The sequence below is a fragment of the Balearica regulorum genome, chromosome 2 (genome assembly GCF_011004875.1).
Source record: "Balearica regulorum gibbericeps isolate bBalReg1 chromosome 2, bBalReg1.pri, whole genome shotgun sequence".
Taxonomy (NCBI): domain Eukaryota; kingdom Metazoa; phylum Chordata; class Aves; order Gruiformes; family Gruidae; genus Balearica; species Balearica regulorum.
The window spans coordinates 108,193,009-108,219,322 of record NC_046185.1 but is presented as its reverse complement, the minus strand read 5'-3'; the positions used below and the strand labels follow the sequence as shown (position 1 = coordinate 108,219,322).

General features: G+C 38.1%; 1 protein-coding gene across 2 annotated transcripts in view; it reads right to left on the bottom strand.

Moving 5' to 3' along the window:
* Positions 1 to 26,314, bottom strand: part of CNTNAP2 (contactin associated protein 2) — a 1,224,243-nt gene that overhangs the window by 1,158,190 nt on the left and 39,739 nt on the right. The window lies entirely within an intron of this gene.

Here is a 26,314-nt window from a genome sequence, read left to right as displayed (position 1 = left end):
CCTTTTAAGTAGGTACCTGTAGGGAGACCACTGCTGAACAACTGTTTTCCCATTTCTAAACTTTCCTGCCTTTGTCGCATCTAGTTCACCTCTCAGAGGATTTCCCTAAATTTCAAGGGGAAGAAGTTATAACAGCTTTTGAACAGGTTTCAGATGTTTAGTCTGCTTATAATTCTTAAATCTCATTTTTTAAAACCAATTAAATAGACACCCTCAGGTACTTATTATTTTGGTTGAGTTATTAATTCCTTGTAGATCAGCTCCGTGGACAGGGTGTTTGGGATTCATTATAAATTGCCTGCTGAACTTTTTCAGGTTGGCTCGTATTTTGTTTGAAATAACCCCTTACAGTATTTCAAACAGTGGAAGTAGTTTAGTGTTATGAAAAGTAAAACTATTTAAACACTAAGACCGCCTCCTTACAATTCAGTGATCTGTAAACCATCAAGAAGGCAGCTGATTTTCAGCCTGTGTAAGGAGAAACCGATGCCCCAGTCAACCTCAGTTTAGCTAAGGCCTAATTGGACAGCTGGCACTTCTTGAATAGAATAGTATCCAGCTGACAGCATCATCCTACAGCTCAATGTTCAAAGCTGTTATTCATTTTAATAGTTTCAGAGTTCTGGACGTTCCAAGTTTTCAACCTAATCCTGATTCCTATTATGTTACAGAGATATAACAAGAGAGACAGAAATTTTTCTCTTTTTAACACACCACCATTTATTTTTGCCCAGTGAATTCTTATGCTTGTCTTGGAAAGCTGTAACTGGAAGAATCCTGGATTTACTTGCTTTGACAGCCAAGAAACAGCAGCTGCCTCAGACACACCAAAAGGACGTCTGCAGCCCAGCATTAATCGTTGCTGCAGCTCGCTGCCTGGTACTCTGTTTTTATGCTAGCCCAACTCCATAGGGCTTGTCCAAAGAGAAGTTTAATTCCAGATGTAGATCCCTCATATTAATCAACAATGAAAATAAGGCACATCTACTTAAAGGTAAGGAGTTTAAATCAGAGGCAATACAAATGACTCGTGGGTTGTATACCACTGAGTCGGTTTGACTCACAGTCCAAGGAACTTAAAGAGGAAGGTGATGGCCTGAGCGGGGAGAGGAGAGGAAGGCTCTTTTACAGTGCTGCACTGTAAAAACAGGCCTGAAAACAGTGGGGGCAGGGGCAAATGCTACCATAGCTTTTCATCCTCCTGAAGCTGTTACAATTTCATTCTTGCACAATTCTAAATGCTGCCTTAGTTTAAGGTTTTATGACTTTGAAGAATGGAGAGATGCACCAAAGAGAAAAAAAAAAGCCAGGTATCCTCTATTTGAAATTCTCTTAAAGTTCAGCATGTCAACATGTAAAGTCAGAGGTATTAAACCAGTATCCCAAACAATCCCCTTCAAAATAAGTAATAATGTATTAAATAGCACAATAACAGTTATCAGAAAATCATACTAAGTTGTGAATAATTTTTGCCATGTAATTTGGGAAATAAGAACTTGTAAATCAAATTAATCATGATCTCATGCTAAAAGCTGCTCTGGTTCTTACAAGCAGCACAGATTTCCAGTCGTGTTAAGAGCTGGCAAGTGATACAGATAGAGTAGATGAATCACATTCACAACAGGCAGTATTGATGTCCCTTGCTCATCTCAACTAAGAATTAACACCTTGTTAATTGTTTTGAGTTCTTTCTCTTTATTATTTACAGGCTGCATTTTTTAGACTAATCTATGCTCAGGCTTGAGCCCTCCTTGATCTAGGTTCTGTCCTATTTCCTGACACAGATGGGCAGTCACTAGCAACCAAATTAACAGCACTCAACAAGTTATTGCTCATTGCTAAAGCCGTGGTGCCGGGTAATGTGTCTCTGCATAACATTCTGCTATTAAGAAACAAAATGTTTTACTTAAAACATCACCAACCACCCCCAATTTAGGTTTCCAACTGCACCATGGGAAAAGTCAGTAACGCCAGTTTTCTAAAATCAACTGATAAAGAATAGTAAAAATCTATTGCTAGTGGTAATCTCTCTGTATGCATAATTCCTAAATCAAGTATATACATTTTTTAAACAGAAGGATGTACAATTTACTGTCAATAAACAGGTCAGAATCTGGATTTGAGAGAGGTCGGGTTATAAATCAGTTCCTGTGTAAGATGCCAATTAACATTCTGCAGAATACTGAGAAACTGTTAAAAGAAAACAAATTAAGTGCTATGGAACCTTGATGTTGTCTTGAGCACAGTCAAAAATCCACTGCTTGCTTTCAATCTTATGCAGAAAACCAAAGAAACACACCTTCAGTCTGGAAGCTCAACCCTTACTGGCCCCAGGCATATGCTGAAGCCACAACACAGCAATGCAAAGCTCTCATTTCAAGAGAAAGACAAACAGTTCTACATACCCTCAGATATCAGAATGCTTACAGTTTGCACGGCTGGAAAATTAGGAAAAAACCCTAGTATTCTTTGAAATGCCATAATTGTCAATATTCTTTGAAATGACATAAACCAATTTAGTTAATTTGGAGACATTTCATTGGAAAATAAACCAGATGCCTTCCAGATATCCCAGACTTACTGGGGTGCACTGATCTGTTTTCCACTTTCTGTGCACTGGAACTTCAGATGTCCCAGAAGAGCAGCTCAAGAGAAAAGGCCTAAAATGAAACAGTGACTTGAACAAAAGGAAAACAGAGGTAGGAGGTCTGCAAAAGCTGTGGTCCATGTGGTCCATCTATTAGAATTGTCAGGCGGAATCCAGCCTGGCCTCTCCGTTTCTTAGGTCCTTAAATTTCACTCAGCTAGCTTTGTATCGACCTTAATAACCCGAGTTTAACTGAGTCACACTGCTCAGTAAGACATTGTCTTGCTCTGTATCCCTTAGTAGGTCTACCAGTTTACCATGCTTACAGTTTGCAGGGCTGGAAAATTAGGAAAAAACCCTAGTATTCTTTGAAATGGACTATTTTTATTCACAGTAACACCAGCGTGCCTCAGTTTACATCAGCTGGCTACATCTGGCAGCCAGCCCATTTTGAGTAGACCATGTATGATCTCCACTTTGCAAATGCAGGACCAAGCCAAGAGGAGCTTTAATAATAAAAAAAAGAATACTCAATTGTCTGGCATATACAAAGTACCTGGAGAAGGTGGCACCGAACTCAGATGGGAAGAGACAAAGTGATGTTTTAAGTTTCAGGCTGCAGAAATTTTTGGCAGCATGGCTATTCAGAGTAAAGAAGTGGGATGGGGTTAAGAAAAACTGTATGCTTTTCATTAAAACCAGTGTGAAAACAGATGACATTCATGCTGTTGGTTTGTTTGGGAGAGAATTTCCAAGACTAGAGTCACAAAATTGGAAGGGGAAGATATCCCAGGAAGTGTGACCCAGTTCCAAAGTTTAAGATCTTCTCCAGAGGGAGGTGTAGGATTGTGATATACTCTTCTGCAGGTAGAAAATGAATCTGAACTCAGGCTTTTGGCCTCATTGATGAGTCACAGTGCTCACTACAGTACCACCTTACTGAATAATGAGTCTGAGGGCATTGTTCTGTTTTTTTTCTTTTAAAGCACTTCCATCATGGAATAAAATATTTTAAAAATTAAATAATTATTGACAGAAGAAAAAGAGGGCCAGAATAACTTCTTTAGGTGATGACTTAAAATTAATGTCAGAAATGAGATACTTGACTGAACTGTTTACAAAATAGAAGAACAGAGCTAGAGAGATTTGCAGTAACACATCTCTGAGTGTCCTGCAGCTTGGTAGCTCAATTTATTACTGGCAATTTTCTTCATTTTTTTTATTGCTATAGTAAATAATCACTGCTTACTTTATATTGAAATGACTTCTTTTAAGGGGAAAAAAAAAAAAAAAAAAAAAGAATTGTCAATCCAAGGAAGTAAAGGGAGCAATGCTAAAGCAGAACAATTAAAATACCTGATTTGGCTCTTAACTTCTGGATTCCTTGTGCCCCAACAGAGGGGCACAAATGAAGAGGAAAAAGAAATATTTAGGCCAGATATGGGGAGAAAAGGTATCAACTATAATATTGTTATTAGGCTACTGAAAAACTGAAATTTGGTTTAGCAAAAAGAGATTTTTCTTTAGCAAGGTTTTCCTTCTTTATATGCACTCAAATTATGCACCTAGAAAAGTATTTACCCCTTCCCCTGTACTGGAGAAATACTTTGGATACAATAAAGTACAAAGACCTGCTGAGTGATTAAAGAAATCACATTGCAATGTATGAAAGTAATAAACAAACTAAAGTTATGTCACAACAACATAAAAGATCATAAGAATGAAAAAAGCATAGAAATTGCTTCTATGATATAAGGACATTACCAATGGTGCTTTCCTAATGGGTCTGTTAAACACATCTAATATGGCAAACTTTGCATATGGTACAGCATTTCTTTGGGTTAGCCAAGTCTGAAGAAGCTTATGAAGAATTGCAATGTTTGACAATACTGAATATTGCTGCTGTCCTCAATGCACTTAGAGTGTAGGTGTCCAATCCCAGAACCCTATAGTTTGAAAGGAGCTGTAAAATCACCTAGTACAGCCCCATCCATCCATAACTTCCCTATGATCGATTGCAGTTTGCATGATTTAACACTACCACAAAGATTTAAAGATTGAAATACTAAGAATTCAGATAGTTTCTAGAATAGCATACTTGGGGGGATGGGGACGGGATGAACATGATACAAAAATATTTGGGATGCTTGTCTAAGCCTGCCTTTTTCATTTACTTCTTTTATTGTTTGTCCTTCCTTCTTCTCCCATGTTGCCACCAACAAAGCAGGGCTAGGGTCCATAAAATTTATGCATACGACACACAGTCCCTTAAGTTCCATGTATGTCATTAGGGCTACTTACCTGCTTGGAACTAGGTTTAAATGCTCTGGTAGAGCAAGTTGGAAAATGCAAGAAAGCAGTGGTGGGAAGGGAAGGAAAAAGGCAACGGTCCCACCCTGGCTCAGGAATACTATCTTTTAATAAAATAACCAAATGTCACTTGTACAGAAGCACAGTGCAGTAATGCTGGTCCCTGTTGTCCAAAGTCAGTGAAACTGCATAGGGGATGCAGACTTAAAGGTTCATTGCCTCTGAAGTTTTAGCGTGGGGAGAGAGGAGCCAGGACCCACAGAGACCTTCTTGACAGCATTAAGAAGAAAGATTCTGTCAACATGAGATTCATCCTTCACTCACAAGAATTTTGTCACATGCCCCCAACTCTATTTGATATCAAAATCAAATCATCTCTGGGACCAACTATCCAAATCTCATTCTGGGGCAGTTCAGAACGGTTTTGCCCTATACCAGGTAAATTCATGCACACATGTGTACGTATACAGCCCCTCAACACTATGTTCCACGAGTGTCATTGGGGCTCGTTACCTGCTTGGAACTAGGTTTAAATGCTCTGGTAGAGCAATGTTAGATTACTGAGCATTTTACGACATAATTCAGTGTACATACAAAAGAGGACTTACCTGAACATCGCATCAACCACTCTAAATATATGGTTCAGAGTTCACAAGCTTGTGACAGCAGAGTTATGGTTCTTGTTTAGAATACTTCTGTACATTGTAAAGAACCATTAACAGTTACAGTGCTATATAAATGACAAATGATGACACAGAACACGAAGTGCCCATATTTATGCTAAAATATTTAGTCAGGATGATCAAGAATGATAACTTTAAAAAAAATCACTGAATATATGTAATTATAATGAGCTATTCACAATCAAAAACATGTCCTTATTAAAATCTGTCAGCTAAAACTATATTTATTTTTCTCTCTTAGCAAAATATTTACAGTTCTTGACAGTTAATTCCCCATTTATAGATTATCAAGCTGTGTGACCACTCCAAAGCCTGTAGTTAAATATAAGCAGCAGAACTCTATACAGAAATATTTGGTAATTCCAGTGAACACACAAATAAAAGCTGGATATGAAAACAAGATAGTTACTCTTCCCTTTCTACCCTTCACAGTCTGCAGTTCAGAAGATGCACAGAAGAGGTGAGAGCATGATTTAAGCACAAGATGGAAATCCCAAACACTTTTTCCCATCATCTGCCAAGGACTTTCCATTCAATTTACAGAAAACCATTTAATGAGAAAACAGAAATAACACTATTCCCTTACCTTTTTGTGTGTGTGTGTGTGTGTGTGTTTGTTTAATTTACTGAAAATATGAGCCATTCTGCCCACATCATAGAAATACCAATAATTATACATTGGGAATTCATTCTACCATTACTAGTTTCCATTTTTCCCTTAATTTCTTAATCCACTCTTTTTTCTGAGCAATGCCACCACTACAGATCTGGTAATGAAAAGCAAAAAGGGACATAGCCAGGCAAAAAGGAAAGCTGTGATAAAGCACAGCAGCTGCAAAGGTCAACACGGTGGTCTAGCTGGTACAGATGACATTATTAATTTACTAAAAGAACAGAATTTAGAATGGAAATAAGGAATCATCTATCATCCTTGTAACATTAATCAGCTGTGTGTTACCCTAAATGGCGGGTTGCTAATTTTAGTTATTTTTTGTAAGGCATCTGCCGAGAAGGGCTCAGCTCAATGACAGCACCTGGTTTTCAGCGAGGTTCTCCTTTTTAATCAGTTTTGCCAGCTAGTTTAAATTGAGACACGAGGAGGTCAAGTGACTGGACCAAGACCAGGCTGTAAAGTAGCAGCTCCGTGTAAACACGGAGCCAAGACCTCCCTGGATAGCTGTGTTCAGTCTAACCTTCGCTTGCTCCAAGGCATTTTATGGTGGCAGAGGGAGCTCACATATTCCTTTCCCAGTTATTATGTAAAATCTCAACAGAGTACTATTTTGCATGCTTGATGATATGCTGAGCTGTGGCTTAAGAATGTGTGGTAATCAAACTGATGGCTGAAAAGTGAGGTCATCCCTGCTCCTGTACTCTTTGTACAACATCCTCCACACTAAGGGGATTAGGAATAGTCTGACCTTCCAGAGTTGAGACACTCGCCTTCTTCAATTCCCAGAAAGAAAAAAATATAATTGCCAGAAGTAGTGTTTCACAAGCAAAACATCCTGTAGTTTTAGACCTACTGTTAGCAGTGATGTAGTTGTCTAATAATTTCCAAAACCACTGCTTCATGATACAGTGTACATGGTAGGATTCCTAGTCAGGCAAAGCCTTGAGCTGGCCTTGTTAGATCTTTTACTTACATGGAGAACCCCAAAGTGGACCAAAAGGCTTTTAAAATCAGATATAGCTTGGTTTTATTGTAATTAAACCCAGGATATTTCATTCTTTAGGTACAAACTTAAAATAACTACATGAAACTACACCAAAATGAAGGAGTTTATAAACAACTGTTTTCCTGCCCACTGAATCCTCGCAGATACATTCCTGCTTTCAGGCTTGGTTTGAGTTGACTTGCCAACCTTGTGAGCAGCAAAATCCATCCACATTCTTAGGATGTTTCTTTTGTCTCTTTTGAGATCTGGTTATCTGCTTCTTACATAAGCATAACATTTCCTACTCTGCAGCCTTTGCCATTTCTCCAGAAATATATAAAAACCAAAAGCAAAACCAAAAACCAAACAGGTAAACCCTATCTCCTCCAGAAGGGCACACCTATCCCATGTACCTTAAAGGCAAATGGCACAGGTGTTAACAAGCTGCCTGAGATTTTTTTCCTCATGGGTTCCTAAAGGGTGTTTGATTTACTACTGCTTGAAAATATCTGCAATTCTGATTTACATTTCTAATGTAATAAAAAATAATCACGTGCAGCTTGGTTGAGGCATTTATTTTTACCTTAGTCTATACGTGATAACAGTGGATTTATCTATGCTGTTAATTATTCATTTTGTATCTATATGACTCTGTAGAGATATATGTCTCATGTGTAGAAAACCTAACATTAACTTTACATGAACCTTAATTACAACTTGAAGATAAACATTACTTATTTTCATTTGTTAAATATGCCTTAGCTAGACTTCAGCATATTTAAAGTACCCCTATTAACAGAACTGATCTAAAAGTACATTAGAAGAGGGATTATATTTTATTAATACAATAAACCTGCATATTTGTAGTAGAATACATTATAAAGTGCAACTCAATTGCATCTAAGTATTACCCATAATACATCTTGCTGTGTTTGGCTTTTCCTGGGCAGAATTCAAAATATTCTGGCACTCTTGCAAAGTGACCGACTGATCATTTTTATATACTTTATAATCTATGACAGTATACTGCTTATAATTCAAAACTCAGAAACTAGTCTTTGACACCGCTTCAACATCTACTGCTTAGCATTCAGCACTGACATAAACTCAATGGTAGTTTAGAGGTAACTTGTGTTTAATGGCTTCTTTTGTTGCATTTGCAACACTACTGCCCTCCCCCCACCCGTTAAATAAGCACTTGGATTACCGTACTAAAAATGGCCAATGTGCAATGGCATTCTATTCACAACAAATTAAACCCCTACAAATTCTTGCTGCTTTATTTAAAAAAAAAAAAAAAGAAAAAAAATGAAAAAAAGAAAAGAAGAAAAGAGAAAAAAAAAGAAAAAAAGAAAAAAAATTGTGCCAGAAAACCTTGAAAAAAAATTTCTCAGCTACTGGTCTTACCAAGTACAATTGAAATAAGTAAATCTTTCCATGATACTGCCTTCATCTAACATACGAGTTCTTTTTGAAGACTTAGCTAGTTCCAAAACTAATTCATTTGTTTTATTTAATGCTTTTTACATGCTCAAAGACTGTGGAGACTTTGATAACGGAAAATAGGCTGATATGTATATACATATTTAAAATATCTGAAGGGGTACCATGATGTGATAAAAGGCTTCAGTGTTTTCAGGACTCCAGAGCACCAGTTTGCTCAAAGCACCCCCTTCTGGTAGAAATCCATAAATTGGGTGCAGAGTAGGTAAAATATTAATTTGCAGTTTATTTATATACGCAGAATCTCATTGCAATGCTCTTTGGCAGGCTCAGCTTCCTCTAAATTCTGAAAACTATGGGGAAAGTGTAAATGTGATCATATGTGCATATACAATTATCAGATGGATTTCAGATATTTTTGATCTTTTGTTCGGTGATAGTAAGTTGCATAAATATAAATCTTGTAAAAAAAAAAAGGCAATAAAAGATGATCTTTCACAAGAATTGTAACTACCCATACTTCAAAAAAATAGGCATTTTTTCTAGGGAATCTAGCTCACTGAAAGAAGAAAATTATTTTGCTTGTATTTAGAACTCATTTTTCAGTGAAATTTAGATTGTTGGCATCTTCCTAAAGCATTTCTTCTGTAAAAATAGAAGCAGTATCTTGCCTAATTTACCCTAAAGATAAAAATATTGTGCCGTCTCTACACTAGCGATGAATATGATTAGGTTATAATGAACATTTCTACTACCAAATTCCTACTACTTAGAAAGAATCTTTACTTTGATTCTGACCTTACAGCTTTTACAGTAATTTTAAATAATTGCCAAAGCTCTTACTTTTTTTCTGATGGAAACCTATTTTTCTATTTTTCAAAAACCAGGTACTTATCCTGCAAGGGCTATTTGCATTCACCATTACTATTTCCACATGCATGTGGTCTGTTGCATTCAAAATGCAGAAGAAAGATGAGAAAGCAGAAGATCCTAATTCACCTTCTTGTGAATTCTGCAAGAGTAGGAAAGAGCCTGATGAGTATTTTTTTCTTGGGTCTCTTGACAGAGGCCTTCAACAACAGAGAAAAAAAAATCCATACAAACCACTGCTGTTACCAGCAGTGCCAATCAGCAAAAAAGCAGAGAAATGGGGCTGGGTGACAGTGCCCACCCTTCCTGACCCAGCCAGGCAGAGCTCAGAAAATATAAAAACCTGTTTCTCATGAGGAATTGTGCTTGATTATTCCAGAATTATTGCTCTTCTCTGAACTACTCCATGATTCTCTCTCAGCTTTTTCACCACAAGCATATCTCATGCAAGATACTTAGGTAACAACTGATACACGCAAGACTTAGAAGTTACTAAGTGGAAAAAAAAAAAAAGCAAGGCATAGCCACTCAGACGAATCAACTGATGAGGAAGGTTAAGACATACAGAGAAAAAACCTCTCCCTATTGACTTCATACCTGGAAATAGTGGTGAGGCTAGTTTGGAAGGCAGCCCATGTAATAGGAGGGCATGATAACTTCTAGCGCCAAACGTAACTTTTGTATCCAAGTCAGTCAATGAAAATACGGTTAAATAACTCCTACATTGACTTTAATTCTAAGACTAAATATCTGATAGCTGTTAAAGCATCTGCCCAAATCGCGGGGGACTAGGTAACAGCCGGCTTTGTTCATTACCGTTGAGATAGGCCTCTTGCGATACAGCAATGTAGTTCAAAGTGGTACCTTAAGATATATTTAATTTGCAAAGAACACAAGTCAATAAAAATGAAAGTGTATTCAGCCATAAGCCTGCTCCATCCCAGCTAATAATACTTACACACCAAACTGTTTAACTTTGAGTGTCTTTCTTGTTTTTAGATACTGAATTATGCACCTTTTTTCGTATAAAAAAGACAAGAATGAAAATGCTGAAACAGAGATGTCGCTCCACTAACAAAAATGAGCCTGAGGCGTGGCCGAAAGATTAGCCAGTGCTTTTTTCAGTCCAGCAATCAATTTAAATGGACTTGCTGAGAGGAGAGTTTCCTTGAGTGCAAATGTTAGGCAAAATGTGATACCACCCCTTCCTGCCTGAGGAGCAGGCTGTCTTCTACAGGCAAGCATCATTGCATTTTGGGATTAATATCAAGAGGTTCTGCGGTTTTTTTGCCTCAAAATATTTGAATCCCCTCTCAGAATTTCTCCAAGAAGCCCTCTTCAAAACTCCTTTTCTAAAATCACTGGTATCAGTCAGAGATGTTTCATTAGATACTTTATGGAAATAAAACCCCTGACTTTTTTCATGGAACATCTCCCCAAAATATTCTACGATGCGAACTCTTTGATACCTTTAATTTAAATTAAGAATGAAGATGATATTAACTTCTTTTGGTTAATCAGATTCCCCAAATCAACCTGAAATAGCCTAAATGGTTTTGAAATTTATAACTAGCATATGTTTTGAAGTAAAATCATTGGAAAACTATTCACAAACACAAACCACAAAAGAGCAATGTTTTATTCCAAACAACTCTCCTTTTTTTTGTATTTCAAAACCAAGGTCTATCCAAAGTTCTACTTTTAAATGGAATTTCTAATATACAACTTCTGGTTCAAGTTTAGTATTTTCAGAATAAAGAATGTCATATTTTTACATAGGAGATTCCCCTGCCAGCAATACTCATATCTATCTGTCACAGGCCTTGTACCAAATCTATTAGGAGTAAGCCAACCTTATGAGCAGCAGCACCTGACATTGCCAATGTATAGTTTTGTATCTGTATGTTCTCCTTCTCTTTGATGAAGTGTAATTCCACCGTGCTGGTAGAGAGATCATTTCCAGTTCATTCCATGCCATACAACTGTCTGTAACTTTTCTGGAAAATTAACGGTTATGCTCTTCTTTATGCATAATACTCTTAAGTCTGTTGAAACCATATACACAAATTAATAAAAAAACCCCAAAAGTATCTATACTTTTGCAGTATGGATATAGACACCAGCAAAACTATCCATAAAAAAATTCTTTATGAATGAGTGAACTGCAATTATTCTGTCCATAAACCTGTAGGTGTTTATCGCCTGTAGGAATCTCGAACAGGAAGAACTTAACAACAGCAGTATTTTATGGTTCATAATTCAAAAACATTTTGAACAAGCATTATACCTTTAAAGAGGATAAGCTAAGGTGCATTTTATGACCAACGTTGTTTCCGTTGCACATTAGCAAAGTGGGAATCACAGTCTGCGCCCTAGCTTGTTCTCTGAGATGGCAGAAGTTTAATAGGGCTGCAGAGGTGAAAAGCCCAGCTGGTGGGGAACCAGCCTGTGCAATTCCATAGCTGTACCTACGTGCTCATCCCTCGTAGCACCGACAGAGCTCTGCAAAGTGATCAGAGAAGCCGTGCGCAGTACAACATCAAGGTTATGGTAACACATGCTTTCTAGAAGGAACCTGTTTCAGCAGTCCTGCATTTCAAAGTGTGCCTGGAACTGCAATCCTGAAGATGGACAGCCGGGTATTACGGTACCAAAGGGCGCGTTCAGGAAATGCATGAAGGTTGAGGCAGCTGAAGTCCAGAGCAGGCAATAAAGTGTACAACAGCCACTTTAATCTGCTTTGGATCTGGGAAAATTAGCTTATGGGTTATTTCTGAGGCTGTGTAAAGGGGACACACAGGGGACCCACCCTGGACCCTTCTGAGATTAGAGGGAGACTTTTCTTCATTTCAGCAACTTTTGGATAAGATGCTTGGTTTCCCTGTGCTGCTGATACCTTCACCAACTACTGATATTCTCATATGTGTCTCTGGACTGGCAGACACAGGAAAATGCCCTGTAGTGTTTATCATGAAATGAACAGGAACGCTGCTGTAGAATAAACACAGAATTTCTTAACTGTGAGAAACTGCTATTGAAAATGCACAGATATAATTTGTCAGCTAGTAACATGGAGACTTATGTGTATTAAAAGCAATATGTAAACCCAAATAAGACTCAAGTACCTTAAAAAAGAAATTTTCTTCAGAAATATCTTAAATCCTACCACTCTTTTCCATTTGCTCTAAAATCCTCGTCACCTTGAGGGTCTCCAAAGTGAATGTAATCAGCTAAATGTAGAAATCCACTCTGAAGGGCAAATAGTCTGTTTGCAAGGAGAGATATTATGTATCAAGATGTTTCAAAGTTGTTGTTTTTGGAGAGAAAATAATGTTTTCTACAGGCTGTGTTCAGTACAGCATCAATAAAGTATCTGATGATGCCATTTGCATGAGACTTTCTTCGAGATGTAAATGTAATCAAGCTTCATTGTATATGGCTAGATTATTAATTAGCATTTGCTGAACATTTTTCTAATACATCATCTCAAGTGAACTTTAAAGACTATGAAGTTATCTGACGTTTTTTAACTCACTGAACTCAACCAAGGAATAACTTCATGTGTAGTAAATACACTCCAAGTAATAATTAGCAATAAAATATCTTAAAAAAATTGCGTTTTCATAAGGTAGCCTATCATAGTATCAATATTTAGTAAACAGAAATACTGAAACCAAATGTTACTGCTGAATGACGTTGCCATATTTTCAAACAACAAGAATACATCTAACAGATCTGTATTTGAGCAGCCTGCTCTTTTAGTCATTGCTAGTGAGCATTTTCAGGAGGAACTTCTGCATTAAAACACAATGCTTTCACTTCCATATATTGAAAGTTATTTTTCCCTTTGAAGTATGCCATAGCATCTATTGTTATAATCTTAGAGGAGCTTGCTGCAACGTGGCGCACAGAGGGGACAGACACTGATACAGAAATCAATGTGACTGCTTTCTCATCTTTGCCACTGATCTGCTCTGCAGCTTGTATAAATCAGGTCGCATCTGTAACAGTCTCTCCCACAACCTCTTCCTTAAAGTGTATTCTTTAAAAGCTCAGTGGGTACACAGGACGGTGCAGGACAGGCTAGAGATGAGCTCAGCTCCTATTGACGTCTCCTCCTTCACCTGGCAGGCCTGTCTGGCACAATGGGACAGGCACGTGCACACGTTGCCACGGTCCTAGAAAGCCAGCGAGAGCGGAAGGCGACACGGAGCAAAGCAAGGCACTGATTATGTCCTGTAACTGTGATTCTCCTTGGCTGAGGAAGCTATTTTCAGCACCATGGACTTTTTTTGGGTGGATGGCGTCTGAGGGAAGTGCTGTACCACTGCCATCAATTCTGAGCTTGCTAACTCTAGGAACAATTTATGTTATCCTTCTCTTGAGCTGCCAAGATTTTGTTTTGCTAATTTTGTTACTGCTAAGAAGCTTGGAGCTGACCTTGAACTTTGCTATGAGCAAAGCAATGTACAGGTAAATCAAAAAACCCACGGCATGCTAGTGCAGGAGTGACATATTTCTTCCCCTTAATTTTTACAGCAGAGGAAACCAGGGGATTCTGGTTACTGAATAGGTGCCACAGTAAGACATGTATCAAATACACAATAATGGTGATGATAATGATAATAAAAATGCATGTCGCAGCTTAGATCCCCAATCAAGTAAGGCTTGGAAGTATATATAACTTGAGGCATCCATATGATCCCACTGAAGTAATACACCTGATTAACTATCATGTTGAGCTGAGGTCAGAAACAGCTCATAAATTTAGGACAGGAAATTTTGCTGAAACAATGAACTTCAAGTGAACATTACAAATTATTCATGGAAAGGGAATTTTAAATTCAGATTTATAAATCTGTGCATAGGAAAGCTGCTGAGAAATGAATAAATCTTTAAATAAGAGAACAGAAATATATCATGTACATTATCCAATTTCAAATATTAAGTAATTATGAAAAACTGCCTATGAATAGCTACCAGTGAAGTGTTCTAATAGTGTTCAGCAAATGCTTTTTCTTCAATAATTTAGACTTCATAGTACTCTCCTCACATTCCTTCCAGAGACCAGAGAGACAAAGAGACAAAATATGTTGAATAAGTTATTAGAATTCAATTAGATTACTAGGCATAGCAGTTAGCAATGTAACCTATTTGTTTAACAGTTAAAAACAAACTGTTGCTGAGTTTTCAGGTTTTTTTTTTTTTCCTTAATATTTAATCTATTTTTTCCACCTAGTTGTCCATCCCAGCTATTCTAATTTCATAACCACAAGAACCTTAATAGCTTTGTCTCACTAACTTACTGCTAATTTTTTTTGTCAGTTTGTTTAATTGGTTTTTCTCCTAGAGGGTCTGGTTCGCTAAGGAATCATTGCATTCCTTGACTGTCTTAGGTAACATTGTCATGCATTAGTAATCATCACACCTTCACCTTCTTTTTACTTTTTTTTTTCATTCATTTTTCCTGGGATCAGAGACAAGAAGGGTTTTGGTTTTTTTTTTAAAACCTCTCTCCCTTTAAAAAAAAAAAAAAAGGAAAAAATTTAGGAAAATTTTGTGTTACTTCTAGAAATTACCCAGATTCCTTATTATGTTTCTGTAATATTTCCTTGAAATAATTGTTTTTTCATAGAAATATATTTTTTATGCTTGTTTTAAAACCAGCACAAGATGTACAAATCTACTACTTCTCTAATTTTGGAGGCACTGTTCTTTATCTACCAGTAGTGGAGCAGGTACGTTTGTCCTAAGTGGGGGCTGCGCAGAGCCGCTCGCCCTGGTTTCCCTGACTGAAAGGTTAGATGAAGTTGTGGTGTATTACATTACGCACAGGAATCTCAGCAGCTCTTTTGCCCTCAAGTCCTGGAGCTTTGGTATTGTTCAGCTGCCCGTGACAAATGAAAGATGATGCCAGCCATAATCCCTCACAGCCTTTCACATGATCTAAGGCAGCCTGCCCACGGAAGGAAGAACTGTGCCTAAAGGCAGCTTAGGGAAAAGTCCTGGCCACTCTTCCCTAAAGCAGGGAATGTATGTAAATTGGAAATGGTTGAGAATTTTGCAACTGAACAGGTTTTCATTGGAAAAAAAACTATATATAATCAAAACTATATCCAGGAATGGATTAAGAGGATATACATACAAGGAGTACACTGTTTCTTAGGAAATCTTAGTCAGGAAAGGTCTCGAGACCAGGAAGGAATTTTTGGTGAAAGGTATTTGCTAGGTCCTAGCTATTAGGTAAGAGATCAGGCATTTGGGTCAGATTTGCAGAGGCGCTGAATCTCCTGCATATTGGTAGCTGTCCTACTCACCTTATTTTGGAGACATATGTTCTAGCTCCCATTCCAGGTCTGTGAAGTTATAGAAAGATTAATGGCACTATAAAGAGAGCTTGCCTCTGTAGATGGGTGACTAAGGTGTCTGCCTGAGAACAGATCCAGTCTTAAGTCTTTGTTCTGAGTACTAGCCCAACAAAGATTTAGTATCATCCCAGGTGAGTGTTGTAACCACTAAGTTATTGGTTATTCCTGCCTAAAAATCTGACATTTTTCAAAATTTGTTTTGCTCTCAACAAATTCTGAAGCCATCAATACTTCACAGAACACAATGTTTGATTTCTAATAAGCCCAAGTGCCCCCACTTTCCACTTGAATTCTCACTTCCCATCTCCAAGCTGTCCCTGCTCCTATCACTACTCTGTCTCAGCAGGACTATTCTCTTGTCATGGGAAACTATTGCTGTTGGTCCTGTCCGCACTGGACTTGCCTCACCTCTCCAGTTTAAAAAGTTATTCTGCTACACATCTGAGATGGATCAAAAGTGCAAACCAGAAGCACTTGAAGTACTGAAGTTTTGTATGGAACTTTTTATACATTACCCCTGAAACATTCTGTAAAGAAAATTATATTCTCTCACTTTTCCAATTGTCTGCCTTTGACTATTTGCAGAATGTTTTGCAACCTTTCCATAGCACACAAACACCGATCTTTTCTAGTCAGCTTATGATGTGCTGCTTTCTGGTGTTGGTGGCAGTGGGATAAAAGAGACCAAGTTCAACTTCAAAGTTGAGAGTAAACATGCAGTTTATTAAATTTATATTTAACTCTTTTCTCTCATTACTGTTTTCAGCCATCCGTGCAGAGGAATTCCTTTTCTCCATAAAAGGCCCTACTTCAGTAAGCCAACATGTATAAGGCCTTAAGTAAAAGTTTCAAAGTGTCAGCAACTTCCTTGCATTGGGTAAACTCAGAATTTCACTTCATAGCCATGAACAGACAGCTAAGAATTAAGGAGAAATTTTAAGAAAGTATTCCAACATGTTTTAATTATTCAAATAATACTGACTGCAGAAGCAGTATTCTTCACAGGCTTTCTTCCCCTCCAATTTCAGTGCAATTTCTGAACCTAAGTGGAAACTGAGCTCTTGTACTCTCCTCTATTGTTCCAGCCCTTGCTTTTGTGAGCATTGCTGTATTATTTCTGGTGAAAACTGAATCTCTTCTTATAGCATCTCCAGCTACAAAGTACATGCTTTGCATGCCTTCTCCAGTTATCCTCTTTCTACAGCACCTTCTGTTCTAGTTTTTGCTAAGAATTAAGAGAAAATTTCTAAACATAAAGATAGCTAAGCTTGCAGTAGATTTCCTGAAGACACACCTAAACCTCTATTACTGAAAGTTTTAAGAAAAATGTTTTTAAAATTTATCAGGAATGATATACTCCTGGTGCAGATGGAGAGAACAGCTGGCTTCTTGAGGACTGTAACCAGTCAGTCCTAATTTTTAAACTATTTTCTTTCAGCACTATCTGTAACCATACATGCATTATATGTTTGTCATACGTCCCTTGCACCCTGTATGTCCCAAGAGCTGAAATAAGTGACTTCAAGGACTCAAATCTCCCTTTTGTGCACTTTGTTCCATCCCTCTGCTTTTGCCACAACAATTAGACCTTAACTTTTTTCACTACGTTAACAATACTTCATTGTCTTTTATTGCATTTTTGTGTAATTTGTCCTTTCTCTATGAAATAAACCATGATCACCACTTAAACATTAATAGACTTGTCTTGTGAATTCTTTTTATACCCTTTTTTCTCATTGCGAGGCTCACATCTCTCACTTTTTAAAGCATATTTTGACTGTGGTTCTTCTTTCTTTGTATCTGTCCATCTAGCTAGAAATTGCCTTTTATTTCTTCCTTGGTCTAAATAACTGCAGTTTCCTTGAGCATTCCACAACACAGCTGAGCACATACTTAGTTTTCAATAGGCACTTAAACGTCCTTGAGTTCAGTCAATATAAGCACTCAACCTTAATTAAATAGACATGATCTTGAAGGATTGAGCATGTCTATAAGCATTATGAAAAATCCGAACCATAGGATTTAACTTTTGTTTTTCCATAAAGATTTGGAGAAAAACTTGATGCCCTAAGCTTGAAATACAGTGATACAGTATTTTGTAGGGTGCCACTCACACATAGTAGTGTGTGAGTAGTTATCTAACCATAGTTATCTTATGCCATTGTTCTGAGTCATCCACCTTGGACTCATAAACACGATATGAGACCCAGTGGAGACCTGCTCTTCTGTAGCAGCAGCTGGATGTCTGCATGCATGAAAAGTGACAGTAGACACTTTTTTTAAGGCAGTTTCACCTACAGCATCTTTAGTTGTACCTGTTTTCAAAGTGTATTTCAACACTTAGTGTCCTGATAATGAAAGCCAAGAAGTAGAGTCCTGCCTCTAGTTTCAAGCACCTGCAAAAGTCAGGAAGGTCTCAGCTGCAGGCCAATACCTAGGCTAGAAGCACTGTATCCCATATTCATTTATTAAATCAAAATGCATCCCTTATTTGTCTTCTAATAGAAATAACCATGCCGAAGTGATACAAAGAAGCCTATAACCTTGTCTGAATTCAACAGCAGATGCCATGATGGAACTACCCAGCTAATACCAAAAAGCAAGCACATCCCTTCCCCAGAATAATATTCATTGCTCCATTTTGCCCAGTAGTATTTTTTTCCCTGTCTCTTACACAGGATTGTGTTCCAGATGGCCCACACTTGGCTGTGCTGAAGGAAACAGGTGACCAAACAGAAAAGACATAGATCTGTCAGAAGATCCCAAGCTATATTCCTATGAAAATATCTCAACTATGAAAAAGTTTCAATCAATCATGAATACTTTTTCAACTAAAGTGAAAGTAAGATTCTCTTTACTTTTCTGGGCTGAAGGCTTCTTTTTACTGCATGATATAATCAAATTGCTACTTGTCAACCACTATAGACAAAGAAGTTGCATGGACATGCCAATTACAGAACAGGAGTTCTTTTTCATGATTTTGTTTAATACATTTTATTCTTAATCCATACAGTGGATTATAAAGACTCTTCTGGAACAGATCATGGATGTGAAATCTATACTGAATTAAGAATTCAGAATTACTTTGGAGTAACTATTTCAGTACTTTTCTAAAAGCAGTCAAATCTTTGCATTTTAATATTTCTAAAATATCTTACAAAAGTATTCACATTCCTGGGTAAAAATCCTTTTGGACAAAAGTTTCATGGCTCAGAAAATTTGAATAGAAAAAAAAAAAATTGAAGTCACAGAAATGTGAACTCTTTACCTGACTTAAATAAAAAATATTGCTTAGAATGGATTTATGGCTAAGCAATAGTATAATAGAATATTTGGGTTCATTTTTTTGATAATACAAACATTTTTTACTATTTCAGTGTTAAATAATCTTCCATTGCTTTCCTCTGTTTTAGAGTCAATTTAGTATAACCTTAGAAAACAGCTAGTGTGCCTTTTAGAGAGTATTAAAGAAGCAATAAACTCAGCGAGGTTAGGTATGCCTAAACTGTATCCAGTAACAGAAATGAATGTTAAAGAATGTGGTTGTATACATGCACAAATTCAGCATATTCTTCTTGCAAATTCCAAATTTTATTGGACATTATGCTTTAAGCACACATTTTCTTAAATTCCTGCTCTCAGTTACATCTTTCCTGTGTGAAAAATTCCATTTCACTGCTGTCAGAAAGGTAATTGTGTCTCTTACAGCCTAAGGGGTCTACTCTCTTCTCCCTGCACTGATACAGCTCTCATCCACAAGAATGAAAATTATGCACACATGGGGCGAGAAGAATTGAACTTTTTTCTGCCATGCCATGGCAAAGCATGTGCCAGGACGTGTTATATACATATTCTTCCTCCTGCCTCCCTTGCAGGCTAAAGGGAGCTTCCACATGTCCTGCTTCAACCTGCACACCCTCAATGGCCTTCACTCTCATAATGTGGGCAGGGTTGTTGGGGTTTTTTTGTTTTATTTTGTGGGAGTTTTGTTAATTTTATTTTTTACTATTTGTTAGGCATTTAATATAAAATGAAGATTAATAAGCCAATGCTGAGATGGTCTGCTACCATTCATTTCATTACTAGGGTAGAAACTAAGATAATCTTTGCTGAAATGTACAAGTTTAACCATTTCCATTCCATTTAGATTTCAGGAAAAGGAAGCAAAGCAAATCTTTCTGTCCAAAAGAGAAAACAGTTGAAAAGCTGGAAGTGTCTTCATATTAATCTGAGTGCAGGGCTAACTTGGAGAGAAATTGTGTAAATGTAAAAAGGACAAGAAATGTTGAAAAGAAAACACATACATAAATCCTTGTTGTTTAGCTTAGTGCTCAGGAAAGCATGGCACTTTTACAGAATAGTGAAGAAACAGAATGTCATAAAAGCAACCTAATTTGTCATCAATTTCTCCTATTGGGAAGAAACATCAACCCAACAATAGTACTAATAGGGAGTAATAGGTAAGAGTAATTACAGTCATAAACTGAGTATCTTAATTTCATCCGCACAGACTAACTGTATGGATCTAAGCCAAGAATATGCATGATAGTTTGTGGATTATCTCTGAATGGAGATACTTCTGCCATGCAGCTCCAAAATAAAACTAAAGAAACCCAGCATTAAGTAGAAAATGATAGACTAGAAAAATCACAGGAAGATGCAGCTCATCGTAATCTGTAGTGATCTTAGTTGTGGGAATCCATATTGTAGTACATATAAAACATTTTTTTGTTGTCTTTTTCACTGTGTAGACTAAAATGTATCCAAGAAAAAGCCTAGAATCTCTCCTTTTGTACATAATATTTATATAGTATCTAATATGGAATGCATTTTCTGACTCCAGACACTGTCAAAAGTTGAAACATAAATGTAGGCAAGTAAATAATTATACGAAAAAATGAGCAACAAAAATGGACTCCTATTCATAATAGAAGGAATAGCAAGTTATTGTTGACTGAACAATTAATCAAATCAACTGTTCAGCATTCACATCTATTTTTCAGAACCCTAACCTAAAACACACTCATTTTAAAAGAAAATGAGCTAAATTGCCATTGTTCTTGCTTATCTTTTTAATGTAAATTTCAATGATTTCAAGTCGTTAACACATTTTCGTCTCAATGACAAGAAGTTATTTCTCTGAAACCATGAAACTTTGATCATAAAAGTCTAGTCAAAGTTATCAGAAACCCCCTATACATTACACTACTTTGTATGGCCAAGGCAGAAGAAATTATTGCTAGCCTAGCATTTGTATTCTCAAATTGAACCCACCTTTAGTGAAAATGAGAGGAAGTGGGCAAAGGATGGCTTTGCTAGATACCAGAGCTAACTTCCTCTAGAGTAGCCATTGATATTTGATGCCCAACTTGGAGTATCCTAAGGGCAGCCCAAATGTAAAAGGCAGTACTTTCTTTGTGTTAGTCCCTTTTAAGATATCTTAGGCCAGACACCAACACATTGGGGTCCCAAAATTAACAAATTCTTCACCCCTTTCTGGGATAAAGGCATAGTTAAATTTATTATCAAAAGTTAAATAGTTGAGTATTTAGTGACTATGTTTTGAGAACTTCCAATATCCATACCATCTCAGTTAAAGCAAGTTCAGACGTCCATATGCTATGCTGAAATCTACAATGCCAGCTCAGATATTTTTTTTATTATTTTTGTTGTTTTTTAAATAGTTTTGGTTGGAAGGGACCTTTAAAGGTCATCTAGTCTGACTCCCCCCTGCAATGAGCATGGACATCTTCAAGATATAAAACGTATCTCAATATACGACAAAGAGTATTAAAAAGTATGACCAACTGCAGCATGACATGCTGCTTCTGAAATGGTAATTATGGCCAGCTAGTTCAGAATCAGAAATGTTTTCCTTCTCCTTCCAGGACAAGATCTTGCATTAAATCATGTGGAGTATAATAATTGCATATAACGATGGCTCAGCCTCTCAATTTCCCTGAGGGAATTTTCCAGGGGAAAAGGCGGACCATTGGAACCAACACATTTTTCTCCTACTCCTTTTACATTAGATGTTCACTATCTGAGCCACCCTCCCCACATGAGAACCAAACTGCTCTCTAGATTTCCCACTGAAATTAATTCACATCCGTAATACATGCTTAAATAAAATGATACGTGCTTAAACATTGATCAATGGTCATAGCAACAAAGAAACCCAGGTATTCTGTAGAGCAAACAAAATGAGATTATAAATTACATAATGTGCAATACAGAATGGTATTTAAACATAGCTGAGTTGAGCAAGTGACTAATGAAAAATAAAATTATCCCTGAATGCTTTAAAATATTTTTTCTTTTATTTTTTAGAGATTTCATTGACTTAAATAATTTGTTTCAGAAGTTAAGGCCCAAACACTTTCTTTTAGTAAGTACATGTGTTGGGTTTGTGTGGCAAGGTTTTGGTAGTGGGTGGGGGCATGGGCTATAGGGGTGGCTCCTGTGAGGAGCTTCTAGAAGCTTCCACAGTGTCTGGTAGAGCCAATGCCAGCCAGCCCCAAGATGGGCCCGCCCCTGGCCAAGGCCAAGCCAATCAGCGCCTCTGTGATAACATATTTAAGAAGGTGGGAAGTTTTTTTTTTTAAACCTCGGGAGGGGGAAGTGCGGAGATGTAACATCAAGGTCAGTGCGGGGGGGGGGGGGGGGGGGAGGCGCTCCAGACACCGGAGCAGAGATCCCCCTGCAGCCCGTGGTGAAAACCATGGTGAAGCAGGCTGTTCCCCTGCAGCCCATGGAGGACCGATGAGGGGGTGTAGAGATTCCACCTGCAGCCCGTGGAGGACCCTACGCTGGAGCAGGTGGAGGTACCCGAGGGAGGCTGTGGCCTGTGGGAAGCCCGGGCTGAAGCAAGTCCCTGGCCGGACCGGTAGACCCGTGGAGAGGGGAGCCCACGCCAGGGCAGGTTTTGGTGGCAGGACTTGTGATCCCGTGGGAGACCCATGCTGGAACAGTTTTCTCCTAAAGGTCTGCACCCCATGGAAGAGACCACGCCGGAGCAGTTCGGGAAGGACTGTAGCCCGTGGGAGAGACTCCATTTTGGAGCAGGGGAAGGATGAGAGGAGTCCTCCCCCCGAGGACAACGAAGCGGCAGAAACAACGTGCGCTGCACTGACCGCAACCCCCATCCCCCTCCCCCCATTCCCCCCCCCCCCCCGCCACTGAGGGGGGGGAGGAGGTTTGAAGCCGGGAGTGAAGTTGAGCTCGGGAAGGGGGGAGGGGTGGGGGAGGAGTTTTAAGGCTTGATGTTATTTGTTTTTTTTTCATTGCTCTATTCTGTTTAGTAATAAATTAGATGAATCCCTCTTTCTAAGTTCAGTTTGTTTTGCTCGTGATGATAATTAGCTCTCCCTGTCCTTATCTCGACCCGAGCCTTTTGTTAACTTCTCCCCATCATGCTGGGGAAGGAGTGAGTGAGCGGCCGCGTGGCGCTCAGCTGCCGGCTGGGCCTAAACCACGACAGTACAAAATTACCTGTCTACAATTTTAGAAGGGATTCTTTGCAGTGTAGTCAACCCTTGATTTCTTTGTAGTTCTTAAATTGCATATTTCATGCATTAAATTCCTTTTTTATTATAACTGTATTATGAACTAGCTAAAGAAGTAATGCAGACCTTCGTTTCCAGAGATAAATGTATCCCTCAGTATTTGATTAATGAGGAAAGAACTGAAAGACTTGCATAACATGGCTCACCCATCCACCTTTCTTCATAAACACATCTTTTTTTTCTGCCTTTCCAGGCAACCTCACTTTATAAAACCCAGCCAAACAAGACACTAAGAAATGGCCGTGGAAGAGGGCTTTACCATCTCATAGTCACACAAGAGAGCTGCCAGCGGAGGTCACTGGCTTCCAGCACTCCCTGTAACTGACTTTGCATGACTTTTGACTAGGCACTAATATCACTTATTACATGAAATAAGATTTTGTAGCAGTTTTACTGGATCAGCACTTTACTGATGAGGTGATGTATCTCTTAGGTGGATGTAGTACTAATTTCCAATGAGATGCTGTGCAAATTACTGTTTGCAGAGTTCCAGTATATAGGGTGGAAAGGTGTGTACTAGTAAGGCCCTGATAACAAGCGAATGTCACACACATGCATCTTGACATGGACAGGGATGGGCTGATGATGACCAGGGAGTGTTGAACAAGAACGGAGCCTGCGGAGGCAGGATAACATCTTGTGACACCACTCCTCTATTCCTGAAACACGTAAACAAAGACCATCAGTGCCCTGTGCACCATGTGCCTGTGACAGATCACCACTCACTTGGTCAGCCCTGAAGGGGGGGGGGGGGCAGTGAGACCCCCAGGACCCCCACAATCTACTGACTCATTTCTAGAACATTTCTGAACATTCCTGGGCACATACTGTGCCTGCTCAGTGATGACAGACCCCTGCCTATGGGGCCGGCACATTGGGTTATAAAAAGGGAAAAACATAAGTTTTTGGTGCGTGCGCCAAAAGACTACAACTACGAGCAGAGAACATCGCTGGATCCAAGGGTGGTGATATCTTTTTTTCCTCTCTCTCTCTCTTTTCTTTCTCTCTTTCTTTTCCTCTCTATCACTCTCTTTGTCTCTAACTTAATTTCCCGCACATTAGGGTAATATCGTCACACGTTTTGCTAAACCCTTACCTTTCATAGTTCTGCTAAGTTTTGAGCATTGTTATGAGTTTTGCCAAGCCTCCTCTATCTTTTGTAGTTCCATTGAGTTTTAAGTAAATTTATGATTGGTTTGAACCTCTAAAGTAATTGTCATTACTCCTTATTACAACGCAGAGAATTAAAAAGTTAACCTCACCCTCACCTCCTGAGTGGGATGGGACAACTAGGCATTGTAGCCTTAAGCTCAGTATCTTAAATATATGGGCTGTACTTTCATTTACTCTTGAAGTGTGTCTATGGCTGCAGGCAAAAAAAATTATAAACCATAATAAACACAAAGAAAATAATCAAATATTAAATAGCCTATTTACATACACCACACTAATAATGTTTAGAAGCCTCCTAGCTTGAGGCTTAGCTGTGGGAAGCAGTTCTTAAACAGATAAAAGGGTGTCAATGGCTGTTTCACATGAAGTTTTGCTGGCTGTCACTAAATAGCCAATACAGCTTGAAATTGTGCTAACCATTTTGTGAAACTTTTCTGCTCCAGGTGGTGATTCTTCAGGGACTGATTCAGTGGCAATCTCAGCCCAAGCAGTTCTTAGCAGCTGGTTCCATCATAGTTGTCATGGCAGTGGTGTGGAGCAATCTCTCCTGTGAATCACCCAGCCCCAAAAAAGGCTGGCCTCCTGCTATGCACTAAATCAACTTTTTAATATTGTGAGTATGTATAAGAGTGCACATGAAAAGATTAACCATAGAAAATAAAAATAAAATTTCATTGCAATCACTGTAAGTCCGAATCATATTTCTTTTAATTGCTCATTTCAGGGTTTTATTAGAGATTCATGTTGTACAGGTAAGACACTGATGTTTGGTATTATTAGAAACTCTCTGTGGATTTTAAATATAATTTGTCCCTGAAGAAGTAAAAATTATTTCAGCTAGCTAGTTGCAGGACTTGAATTAGTTTGACATTAATCAGACTAGTATTATTCATTAGTTACAGATTCCTAGGCTGCAACTGATTTCACATTTTTTTCCTGTGGCGAAGTCTTCAAAGACATTTCACAAAGAGCTCAATAAATTATTTGGTGAAGAAAAAACAGCCCTTTCTGACAGAGAATTAATCAGCACACAGCAAGTTACTGACTGGGTGAGAGGATTATCTGTAACCACCTAGCAAAAAGTGATTAAAATTGGAACAGTTTTCCATCAGAAAATGCTGATTTGATGAAAAGCAGAACATTCTGCTTATTTGCATCATCAAAAGTCTAATGAAAAAAGAGCAGAAAATTTCCTCTCAACTTTAACCAGACGACTTTTTTATTGTCATTTTATCAATGTTACTAATCACAGTGGTCAAATATAAGATTTTTACTGTAATTTTTTTTTTACTATTTAGATTTTTAAAAATTATTTCTATGAAATAGGATTTTCAGGCACTATCTGCAAGATCAGATCACCCCTCTTACGTAGTGTGTAATGTCACACAAGATTTCAGCCTACCATGATATCCTGGTCCTTTTGCTTCAAGATAAGTACTGCTGCTTCAGATTACAGCAATATCGACTCTAGTGTAACCAGGCCACTAAATGTGCATCTCGTACTTCATCCACCAATGTACAGAAGCTACTGTGTGCCAACAAACAGCAGCAAAACCTATTAAAATTTGCTATGCTCAGAATAATACTTGTTTCTCAGCAAGTCCTGTCTGCAACTTCAAATACATTCTAATTATTACTGTTCCAAGGGGCCTGGGAT